Source organism: Triticum dicoccoides, chromosome 4B (genome assembly GCF_002162155.2).
Source record: "Triticum dicoccoides isolate Atlit2015 ecotype Zavitan chromosome 4B, WEW_v2.0, whole genome shotgun sequence".
Classification (NCBI taxonomy): Eukaryota; Viridiplantae; Streptophyta; class Magnoliopsida; order Poales; family Poaceae; genus Triticum; species Triticum dicoccoides.
Genome location: NC_041387.1, coordinates 681403628 through 681416137, shown reverse-complemented (window position 1 = coordinate 681416137; position 12510 = coordinate 681403628).

Here is a 12510-nt window from a genome sequence, read left to right as displayed (position 1 = left end):
CGTTCGAGCTCGACGCCTCTGCATCATGCGGATCGAGCTTCTTCTTCCTCGGTCGCCGTGGACGTTCGTCTTCAAATTCGACCACCCCTGCGCTCCCAAGCTACCACCGGGCCTACTTGTGCCTCCAAGGTGAGCCCCCGCGCAAAACCCCTCTTCTTCCCCGCCGAATCGATCACCGTAGGCCGCCGCACCACCCCGCGCCCGAGCTTCCGTGAGCTCGCGGTCTCCGCGCCCCTGGCCGCGCACGCCGCTCCCGGGCCGCGCCCAGGCACGCGCCCGCTCCTCCCGCTTCACCCGACGCCGCCCCGTCCCCTGCCGCCGGTTGCTGCCCTTGCTTCTGCTGCTGTGCTGCTTTGACTGCTGCTTCTCTGCTACTGCTGAGCGCTGCTTGCTACTACTGCATACTCCTGCGCTGCTATAGCTTGCTGCCCCTGCCAATGCTCTGCTCTGCTTGCTAGCTAGCTGCTTCTGCTGATGCTTTGCTGCTGCTGCGTTTTGCTGTTGCCGCCGCGTTGCTGCTCCTGCTACTTCTCTGCTTGCGGCTCCTCCCGTGCAATGCAAATGCTTAGCCACTAGCTGCGCTACTCTGCCTGATGTGCTGCTGCTGCTCAAGCTGACCGCCGCTGCATTTGCTGGCGCTCAGCCGCTGTTGCTGCCCTGCTACTCCTTGCCGGGGCGCTGCTGCTTGTGCCAGTGTGTGTGCGTGCTGTGTGTGTAGTTGTGTGTGTGAGCGCGCTGTGTGTGTGCGTATGTGTGTGGATGAGGCCGGTCCTGTTTAGGTAGGTTAGCTAATTAGTAGTTAGGCTAAGTAGTGGTTGGGTATAGTGTAAATGACATGTGGGACCACCCCTGGTTAATTACCATTTTATTAAAACTAAAGACAATGACACGCGGACCCACTAACACTATTCATTTGTTGACCAGTCAACCTTTGACCGGGTCAACCCAACCCCACTGTCCCCACTGTCATGCTCACATGCTAGGGTAGCACTAGGTGACAAAAGTATATTATGTTTTTTAATTCAAAATAATAGAAATCCAGAAATTCCAGAAATTGTTTAAATCTTTGAAAATTAATATAAAATAATCCGTAGATCGGATGAAAATACTTTGTACATGAAATTTTCTCAGAACGACGAGACGAATCCAAATACGCAGTCCTTTCGTCCACCACACATCCCTAGCATAGCGAACGTGTAACAATACCCCTCCGATTCGTCTGTCCAAAAACGTCAAACACCGGGAATACTTTCCCGGATGTTTCCCCCCTTCGCCAGTAGCACCTACTACTACGTTAGGTCACCTCTAGCACCGCGTAATGCCATGTTACACTTAACGATGCTTTGATTGCTCTGTTATTTATTGTGTCCCCCCTCCGTTACTTCTTTTCGGTAGACCCCGAGACTGCCGACAACCCCCAGTTCGACTACGGTGTTGACGACCCCTCCTTGCCAGAGCAACCAGGCAATCCTCCCCCCTTGATCACCAGATATTGCCTATTCTTCCCTCTACTGCTTGCATTAGAGTAGTGTAGCATGTTACTGTTTCGATTAATCCTATTCTGTTGCATAGCCTATCATTGTTGTTACTTGTGTTGATACCTTACCTGCAATCCTAAATGCTTAGTATATGATGCTATTTACCATTAGTGGCCCTACATTCTTGTCAGTCTGCCATGCTATACTATTGGGCCGTGATCACTCGGGAGGTGATCACGGGTATATACTATACATACATACTATTCAGGTGGTGACTAAAGTCGGGTCGGCTTGTTGAGTACCAGCAAGTGATTTCGATGTGGGGGCTGGAAGGACAGGTGGATCCATCCCGGTAGAGGTGGGCTTGGGTTCCCGACGGCCCCCGACTTTTACTTTGTGGCGGAGCGACAGGGCAGGTTGAGGCCACCTAGGAGATAGGTGGGCCTGGCCCTGGTCGGCGTCCGCGGTTACTTCAAAATAACACGCTTAACGAGATCTTGGTATTTGATCTGAGTCTGGCCACTGGCCTATATGCACTAAGCAACTACACGAGAACAGTTATGGGCACTCGATGTCGTGGTATCAGCCGAAGCCTTCTTGAAGTCAGCGACTGAGCGACGCGCGCCGCGTTGGACTGAAACGCCTGCCCTTGTATAAGGGAGGCTAGGTCTGCTCATCGGCCGCGTACGCAACGTGCAGGTGTGCAACGGGCGATGGGCCCAGACCCCTGCGCCCATAGGATTTAGACTGGTGTGCTGACCTCTCTGTTGTGTCTAGGTAGGGCGGCGACGTGTTGATCTTCCGAGGCCGGGCATGACCCAGGAAAGTGTGTACGACCAAAGGGGATCGAGCGTGTTGGGTTATGTGGTGCACCCCTGCAGGGAAGTTGATCTATTCGAATAGCCATGTCCCTCGGTAAAAGGACGACCCGGAGTTGTACATTGACCTTATGACAACTAGAACTGGATACTTAATAAAACACACCCAGACAAGTTCCAGAGACAACCCGGTGATCGCTTTTCCACAGGGCCACGAGGGGAGGATCGTCGGGTAGGATTATGCTATGCGATGCTACTTGGAGGACTTCAATCTACTCTCTTCTACATGCTGCAAGATGGAGGCTGTCAGAAGCATAGTCTTTGATAGGACTAGCTATCCCCCCTCTTATTCTGGCATTCTGCAGTTCAGTCCATCGATATTGACTCTTTACACATATACCCATGCATATGTAGTGTAGATCCTTGCTTGCGAGTACTTTGGATGAGTACTCACGGTTGCTTTGCTCCCTCTTTTCCCCCTCTTTCCTTTTCTTATCGGATGCCGCAACCAGACGTTGGAGCCCAGGATCCAGACGCCACCGTCGACGACGACTCCTACTACACTAGAGGTGCCTACTACTACGTGCAGGCCGCTGATGATGATCAGGAGTAGTTTAGGAGGATCCCAGGCAGGAGGTCTGCGCCTCTTTCGATCTGTATCCCAGTTTGTGCTAGCCATCTTATGGCAACTTGTTTAACTTATGTCTGTACTAAGATATTGTTGCTTCCGCTGACTCGTTTATGTTCGAGCACTTGTATTCGTGCCCTCGAGGCCCCTGGCTTATAATATGATGCTTGTATGACTTATTTTACTTTTAGAGTTGTGTTGTGACATCTTCCCGTCGTACACATTTGCGTGCATGATTAGTGTATGATTGAATCGGGGGCGTCACAGGGGCAAGGCGTGACTTCTTAGAGAAGTTCAAAGTTCCAGTTGATGCCGCCATCACATTCCAGTGCACCCTCATGAAGATGCTGACGGCCCAAAAATTCAATTGTCTTGTCACCAACGATGCAAACCGCACCTACTTTGGTTGCCCTGGTTGGAAAGCCCTTGTAGATGCTTATGAGATGGAAGCTGGGGAGAGAGCCACGTTCTACCTCGACTACGATCGTGAAGAGATCATGGTCTACTACAAGCCTGCTGACAGCGATGATGGTGCACTTACTCCGGGCTATGACCCTGACTCTGCCCGCCGAAAAGTCGTAGTTAGCTAGTTGGCATGCATGGAAGATATACATCATGTTATTATCACCTCTATTTATTTGAACTTGTACATTCATATGTGTGTTACTTTGCCTACTTTGTTGAACTATATCAATAAGTGCATTGCTGAACTTAAATGCTGTCATTGGGACTATTTATATATAGTTGATTTAGTGACTGTTCTGAAACTAGATTATGCAGTCATTGTGGCTGAAATCGCTACTGTACAACTTTTATTTCAAATTTGAAAATCAAAATACCGGCGTCGAGAAAAATGAAACGTCACAACTGATGACTAATACCGCTGGCGTGGAAAACGCACCACACCATTACCGTTCAAAATACTGATGGCGTAGGTGCCAACGTTAGCGCTAATTTTTAACAGTGGCGCCATATTGGTGGCGTCGGGTGTCCACGCCACCGAGGTTGTTTTTGGCACGTTGTAGTTAGGCTTTTCTCCACTAGTGCTTAGGGTTTCCACGAAAGAAGAACACAAGAGAAATTAAAGCCAGGGATAAGATGGAAGGAAGGAGAAAACCTGCCCTCAAATCGGGAGGCAAGAGGTATGTGACTAGCCGGCCGATCCAAAGATCGTGTTTGATTCAATACTTTTAGCATGAACATATTGAGTGTCAGAAATTTGGTGAAACAGAACTTAATCAACATTTTCCAAAACATTGGCACTCCTTATGAACAAATGCATCATGAATAACTAGTACAAACTTTTACTTGTACATAATATGGTACGCCCAAGAAAACTACATCTGCAATAAAGACTATCTAATAACTAGTACAACTATTTCTAGTATTAACTCTTTCTAATATAAGAACAACTACACTCTATGAACAAATCCTAGTTCCGGCCTACCCCTAAACCTAACCCTAGTACAATGTGGGTGTGGGTGGCGGCTGCAACCACTGGTGGCGAGGATGAGGGAAAGAGAGGCAGGGACGGCACGCGAGGGCCTACCGGCCGTGGCGGAGCGCGAAGGCGACGGGGCGGAGGGCGAGGGAGATGGCAGCGCGCGAGGGCAGCAATGAATACGACGAGTCCAACGGCGGCACCAGACATCCTGGGGGACGGCGATGGCGACGGCTGCAGTGGACGGAGAGGAAGAGTTGATGGCGACGACGAGAGCGAGATGGGAAGAGATTGAGGGAGTGAGAGTGAAGTGGGGGAGGAGGAGCCGCATGCGGGCAGATAGACTTCTTGTAACGTGACAGGCGCGCCGGACAACCCTCCACTACTACTTTCACGTGGCGGGCGGCACTGTTTGAGTTGAATTTGGACATAGCGCAGCTAACTTGTGTGTGGCGGACACAAACTGGAGCCCGCCACAGCTACAATATGGATATTGTTTTAGGGGCGCTGGTTGCAAGTATTTACCTATGGCGGGCATGCGATCAGACTATAGTTTCTTTATTGAACACGGTACACACCTAGGTATACGTATATAAACAAACGCGTGTATACTCACCCCTAGGACTGACTGGGGCGGCAGAATTGCCACCGCCGTTCTAGCCTTCCTCTGACTCCTCTCGCCGCCGCTGCCAGGGGGTACCGGGGCATAGCCCATCGCGGTAGTCAACGGCAGCGGGTGCTATCCAGCACGCGCATCTGGTCCTCCATCGCTGGCCATGCATGGCTCGCACCACCGCTGTCCTCATGGATGGGCCCCCCTCATGCGGCTCTTCCCGGGCTAGGCTTACTCCGGCCTCAACGTCCATCCATGTGGACATGGTCCCCGCCATCGGTGTGGTTGGGTAATGCCTCGTCAGATATGGACCATCATGAAAGCAGTCGGGCTGCCGCTGACGGTACAATGGTGTTGTGGAGCCTGGAGGCTCCATGGTTGTTCTGGCATAGTCACGTCCTTGTGAAAGAAGTATGCCCTAAAGCAATAATAAAGTTGTTATTTTATATTTCCTTATATCATGATAAATGTCTATTATCCATGCTATAATTGTATTAACCGGAACTTGATACATGTGTGGATACATAGACAAAACACTGTGTCCCTAGTATGCCTCTACTGACTAGCTCGTTAATCAAAGATTGGTTATGTTTCCTGACCATAGACATGTGTTGTCATTTGATAAACGAGATCACATCATTAGAGAATGATGTGATGGACAAGACCCATCTGTTAGCTTAGCATAATGATCGTTAAGTTTTATTGTTATTGCTTTCTTCGTGACTTATACATTTTCCTCTGACTATGAGATTATGCTACTCCCGAATACCGGAGAAACACCTTGTGTGCTATCAAACGTCACAACATAACTGGGTGATTATAAATATGCTCTACAGGTGTCTCCAAAAGTGTTTGTTGGGTTGGCATAGATCGAGATTAGGATTTGTCACTCCGTGTATCGGAGAGGTATCTCTGGGCCTTCTCGGTAATTCTCATCACTATAAGCCTTGCAAGCAATGTGACTAATGAGTTAGTTACGAGATGATGCATTACGAAACGAGTAAAGAGACTTGCCGGTAACGAGATTGAACTAGGTATGATGATACCAACGATCGAATCTCGGGCAAGTAACATACCGATGACAAAGGGAACAACGTATTTTGTTGTGCGGTTTAACCAATAAAGATCTTCGTAGATTATGTAGGAACCAATATGAGTATCCAGGTTCCGTTATTGGTTATTGATCGGAGATATGTCTCGGTCATGTCTACATAGTTCTCGAACCCGTAGGGTCCGCACGCTTAACGTTCGATCACGATTTGTATTATGAGTTATGTGTTTTGGTGACCAAAGTTTGTTCGGAGTCCCGGATGAGATCACGGACATGACGAGGAGTCTCGAAATGGTCGAGAGGTGAAGATTGATATATTGGAAGATTACATTCGGACACCGGAATGGTTTCCGCAAGTTTCGGAGAAATTCCGGAGTACCGGGAGGTTACCAGAACACCCCCCCTCCCAAGGATATTGTTGGGCCTACATGCACCTTAGTGGAGAGAGAAGGCAGGAGGCCAGGAGGTGGTGCGCGCCCCCCTAGCCAAACTGAATTGGACTAGGGGTGGTGGTGCGCCCCCCCTTTCCTTCTCCCTCTCCCTCTCTCCCTTCCCCATTCTCCTACTCCGGAAAGGGAAGGGGAGTCCTACTAGGACTTGGAGTCCTAGTGGGACTCTACCCACTTGGCGCGCCCCCTAGGTCGGCCGCCTCCTCCCCTCCTCCTTTATATATGGGGGCAGGGGGCACCCCAAAGGCACAACATTGTCTTAGCCGTGTGCGGTGCCCCCCTCCACCGTTTACTCCCCCGATAGTATCATCGTAGTGCTTAGGCGAAGCCCTGTGCAGATCACATCACCAACATCGTCATCACGCCGTCGTGCTGATGAAACTCTCCCTCGACCCTCTGCTGGGTCAAGAGTTCGAGGGACGTCACGAGCTGAACGTGTGCTGAACTCGGAGGTGCCATACGTTCAGTGTTAGATCGGTTGGATCATGAAGACGTTCAAGTACATCAACCGCGTTAACCTAATGCTTCCGCTTTCGGTCTACGAGGGTATGTGGACACACTCTCCCCCTCTCGTTGCTATGCATCTCCTAGATAAATCTTGCGTGATCGTAGGAATTTTTTTGAAATTGCATGCTGCATTCCCCAACAGTGGTATCCAAGCCAGGTCTATGCATAGATGATATGCACGAGTAGAACACAAAGAGTTGTGGGCGATAATAGTCGTACTTCTTACCACCAACGTCTTACTTTGATTTGGCGGTATTGTTAGATGAAGCATCCCGGACCGACATTACATGACGGAGTTCATGAGACTGGTTCTACCGACGTGCTTTGCATATAGGTGGCTGACGGGTGTCTGTGTCTCCAACTTTAGTTGAATCGAGTTTGACTACGGCCGATCCTTGTTGAAGGTTAAAACATCAACTTGACGAAAAATCGTTGTGGTTTTGATGCGTAGGTAAGAACGGTTCTTGCTAGAAGCCCGTAGCAGCCACGTAAAACTTACAACAACAAGGTAGAGGATGTCTAACTTGTTTTTGCAAGGCATGTTGTGATGCGATATGGTCAAGACATATGTTATATAAATTGTTGTATGAGATGATCATGTTTTGTAACAAAGTTATGGCAACTAGAAGGAGCCATATGGTTGTCGCTTTATTATATGAATTGCAATCGCCATGTAATAGCTTTACTTTATCACTAAGCGGTAGCGATAGTCGTAGAAGCAATAGTTGGCGAGACGAAAACGATGCTACGATGGAGATCAAGGTGTCAAGCCGGTGACAACGGAGATCATGATGGTGCTTTGGAGATGGTGATCAAAGGCACAAGATGATGATGGCCATATCATGTCACATATTTTTTGATTGCATGTGATGTTTATATTTTATGCATCTTATTTTGCTTAGTACGGCAATAGCATTATAATATGATCCCTCACTAAATTTCAAGGTATAAATGTTCTCCCTGAGTATGCACCGTTGCTACAGTTCATCGTGCCGAGACACCACGTGATGATCGGGTGTGATAAGCTCTACGTTCACATACAGTGGGTGCAAGCCGTTTTTGCACGTTCAGAATACTCGGGTTAAACCATATCATATGTATATGTGTAGCTTGATACTTGGTAAATCTTGGACAAAAAAGAGGGAGCTACAGATTGATAAATCTGGCTATTTTTCTTGGAGGAAATTTCAGATTTTTCGTAATGGTCGATGGATTTATTTTGAAGCATACTCTTCCGAACAATATTTGGAATCGTAAGAGAAGAGACCGAGCACATGCTGCAATTAATGCAAAGAAAGAAGTAGAGCCGATCTTGCTAGAAAAGAAAAAGGCTGAGGATAGTCTTGTTGGAACTAAAAAGATTTCTTCACATGAGAAGAACAAAGAGAAACCAGCCGTACAAACGAGTGGGCTGAATATGCAACTTAAGAGGGTACATGATGAAGATAGCATGGCAGTGAGCGGAGGTCAGCACATGAGTTTATTTCAGACTCAGTGTGACATTAAGGGTACATCGTGCAAGTTAATAATTGATGGCGGTAGCTGCACTAATGGCATCAGCAAGATGTTGGTGGAGAAGCTTGGTTTGTCGACATGGCGATATGATGAACCATATCATTTGGAGTGGTTGAACAATTGTGGGAAGCTCAAAATTACACATAAGGCACGTGTAACTTTTTCTGTTGGGCAGTTTGTTGATGAGGTGGAATGCGATGTTTTGCCAACGAAACTCTGCGGGTTGTTACTAGGCCGACCTTGGCAGTATGACCGCAGTGTCCAACATGCTGGAAGGACCAACACATACACTCATATTCATAATGGAAAGCAAAGGACACTTAAATCGATGAATGAGAAATTAATTCACTCATATGTGATATTGATAGTGCGAAAGAAGATGGCCCCCAAGAACAACATGAAACCAAAGACGGTTTCTCTTCGAGTGAAGGAGGATGATATTCTTTCAGTAAAGAAGGTCTCTAGAGTTACCACGAAGCTGAGGACGGCTTCATTTCAACGGAGAGAGGATGATGTGACCGTAAATGCAAGAGATAATCCTCCAAACATGTTACAAATTGGCTCTTTTAGCTTTGAGGTGCCGCCAACTGAACCGGAGAAGGATGCAGTGAAGCCAAACTTCAGAACCCCTCCAAACTGAAGTAATATTGGTACTATTTTCATGTCCGGTGGAGTAGTTCCAATCGTACGAGCAAAGTTATTATTTTAAATTATGTGATCAGCGTGGCCGGTGATCAACGTGGCCGTATTGATTAAGGGTCCCGATAACTGCCACACGTGTGGTGTATCGGGTAGTTGTGCCACACGCCTCGTGTGGCATGGACAGCAACCAGCCCACACACCTACGTGTGGGCAAAACAATTAATGCCCACACACATCTTTTTTCCCTCCCGAACCCACTCACACGCGTGCGTGTGGGCGAAGTTGATAACACCCACACGCCCGTATGTCAGGCCTCGTACCCTCCTGGTCCCGCACGTGACGCGTGACGCCCACCGTGCGCCCGCAGTTGCCATGGTCCAGACCCTCGTCCATGTTCGTTTATCTGCAGTTGCCATGTCGCTGAACTACGGTTGCCATGTCGGGCAACTGCAGTTGCCATGGTTGCTCAACTGTAGTTGCCATGTATGGTCTGATCTAATGTAGTTGCCATGATTTCATAACTTTAGGAGTTGCCACATACTAACACTAGGCAGTTGAGAGAGTTGCCATGTGCTCACAAGCATGCTAGGGCAGTTGCCATGTAAAAAAGGAAGAGGTGCCATCTGCTTACTTGCACGTTAGGGCAGTTGCCATGTACGTGCACGTTGGGGCAGTTGCCATGTACCATGCAAAAACACATGGCAACTCGGTAAAAGAGAGTTGCCATCTGCTTACGTGCACACTAGGCAGTTGCCGTGTACCCTGCAAAAATACATGGCAAATTCGGGTAAAAAAAGAGAGTTGCCACCTGCTTATAAAGCACACTAGGGGCAGTTGCCATGTGTGCTGCAAAAACACATGGCAACTAGCAGCTTGGGTGTGGGAGAGGAGACGGGCGTGTGGGCGAGATAGCAAATGCCCACACACCAGCCCTTGTGCGTGACTGAAAACTGGTGTGTGGGTAAACTGCAGTTCGCCCACACACCGGCCCCTCCGTGTGGTAAAACGGATGTGTGGGCGAACTATGTCACACACCACACACGCGCCTTGTCCTACGTGGCACAGAAAATCAGCCAGATTGTGCCAAGATTCGTGCATATAGTACTGGACGGTGATGAATGCGTGTGGTCGAGATGGTCAACGCCCATACGTGTGAGCGTTAACATTTCCGTTGATTAATTAGCGTTCTAATTAAAAGAGTACTACCAAGGACAGAGGTCCTCATACAAGTTTGTTATTAGGTAGTTTAGTTTTTTTTCTCCGAGATGTAAAAGAAGAGGATCTAGCGTGTTAGTTTGGGTCAGATCGGTTAGAGTATTTTAGGGCTTACGGCCGGTGGAGTCTCCAATATAAAAGGAGCTCCCGTCTTGTATCCGGAGGCAGGTTGAATTTTGAGGTTTATACATCTAGTATGAAGTGGCCCTCTGGGCGTTCGTTTTGTTTATCTTTGTGAAATTTTCTAAATTGAAGATTTTACTTTGGCAAGAGGATTCTAGTAGAATTTTCTAGCTATTGGCTCGAGGTCCGTCGTTACCGACGGGTTACGCGCTAGTTACGTCTACCACGGCGGGAGGTTCCTCGTGTGTCGAGGAATTGTCCGTTGGTCGTCGTCACCCCGTCTTCAGGTTATGCGCACTGTTCGCTTAATTGGGAGATTTTACCGTGGATCTTGTAGGAGTTCGTTGCATCGTAAAAGATCGGGCCGAATCAGTGGCGCGTTCGAGGTCGTGCCTACATCAGTAAAGCGCATGAAGAAACTCCATGCTGATGGGCTTTTGGAATCACTTGATTATGAATCACATGATGCTTGCGAACCATGCCTCATGGGCACAATGACTAAGACTCCATTTTTCGGAATAATGGAGCGAGCCACTGACTTATTGGAAATGATACATACCGATGTATGCAGTCCAATGAGTGTTGAGGCTCGCGGCGGATATCGTTATTTTCTGACCTTCACAGATGATTTGAGAAGATATGGGTGTATCTACTTAATGAAACATAAGTCTGAAACATTTGAAAAGTTCAAAGAATTTTAGAGTGAAGTAGAAAATCATCGTAACAAGAAAATAAAATTTCTACGATCTGATCACGGAGGCGAATATTTGAGTTACGAGTTTGGTCTTCACTTGAAACAATGTGGAATAGTTTCGCAACTCACACCACCTGGAACACCACAGCATAATGGTGTGTCCGAACATCGTAACCATACATAATTAGATATAGTGCGATCTATGATGTCTCTTACTGATTTACCGCTATCGTTTTGGGGTTATGCTTTAGAGACAGTTGCATTCATGTTAAATAGGGCACCATCTAAATCTGTTGAGATGACACCATATGAACTGTGGTTTGGCAAGAAACCTAAGCTGTCATTTCTTAAAGTTTGGGACTGCGATGATTATGTGAAAAAGCTTCAACCTGATAAGCTCGAACCCAAATCGAAAAAATGCGTCTTCATAGAATACCCAAAGGAAACTGTTGGGTACACTTTCTATCACAGATCCGAAGGCAATATATTCCTTGCTAAGAATGGATCCTTTCTAGAGAAGGAGTTTCTCTCGAAAGAAGTGAGTGAGAGGAAAGTAGAACTTGATGAGGTAATTGTACCTTCTCCCGAATTGGAAAGTAGTTCATCACAGAAATCAGTTCTAGTGATTCCTACACCAATTAATGAAGAAGCTAATGATGATGACCATGAAACTTCATATCAAGTTACTACCGAACCTCGTAGGTCAACCAGAGTACGGTCCACACCAGAGTGGTACGGTAATCCTATTGTGGAAGTCATGTTACTAGACCATGATGAACCTACGAACTATGAGGAAGCGATGATGAGCCCAGATTCCGGAAAATGGCTTGAGGCCATGAAATCTGAGATGTGATCCATGTATGAGAACAAAGTGTGGACTTTGATGGACTTGCCCGATGATCGGCAACCATAGAAAATAAATGGATCTTCAAGAAGAAGACTGACGCTGACGGTAATGTTACTGTCTACAAAACTCCACTTGTTGCGAAAGGTTTTCGACAAGTTCAAAGAGTTGACTACGATGAGACCTTCTCACCCGCAGCGATGCTTAAGTCTATCCGAATCATGTTAGCAATTGCCGCATTTTATGATTATGAAATTTGGCAAATGGATGTCAAAATTGCATTCCTTAATGGATTTCTTAAAGAAGAGCTGTATATGATGCAACCAGAAGGTTTTGTCGATCAAAAAGGTGCTAACAAAGTGTGCAAGCTCCACCGATGCATTTATGGACTGGTGTGATACGTCTCCAACGTATCTATATTTTTTGATTGTTCCATGCTATTATATTACCTGTTTTGGATGTTTATGGGATTTACTATACACTTTTATATCA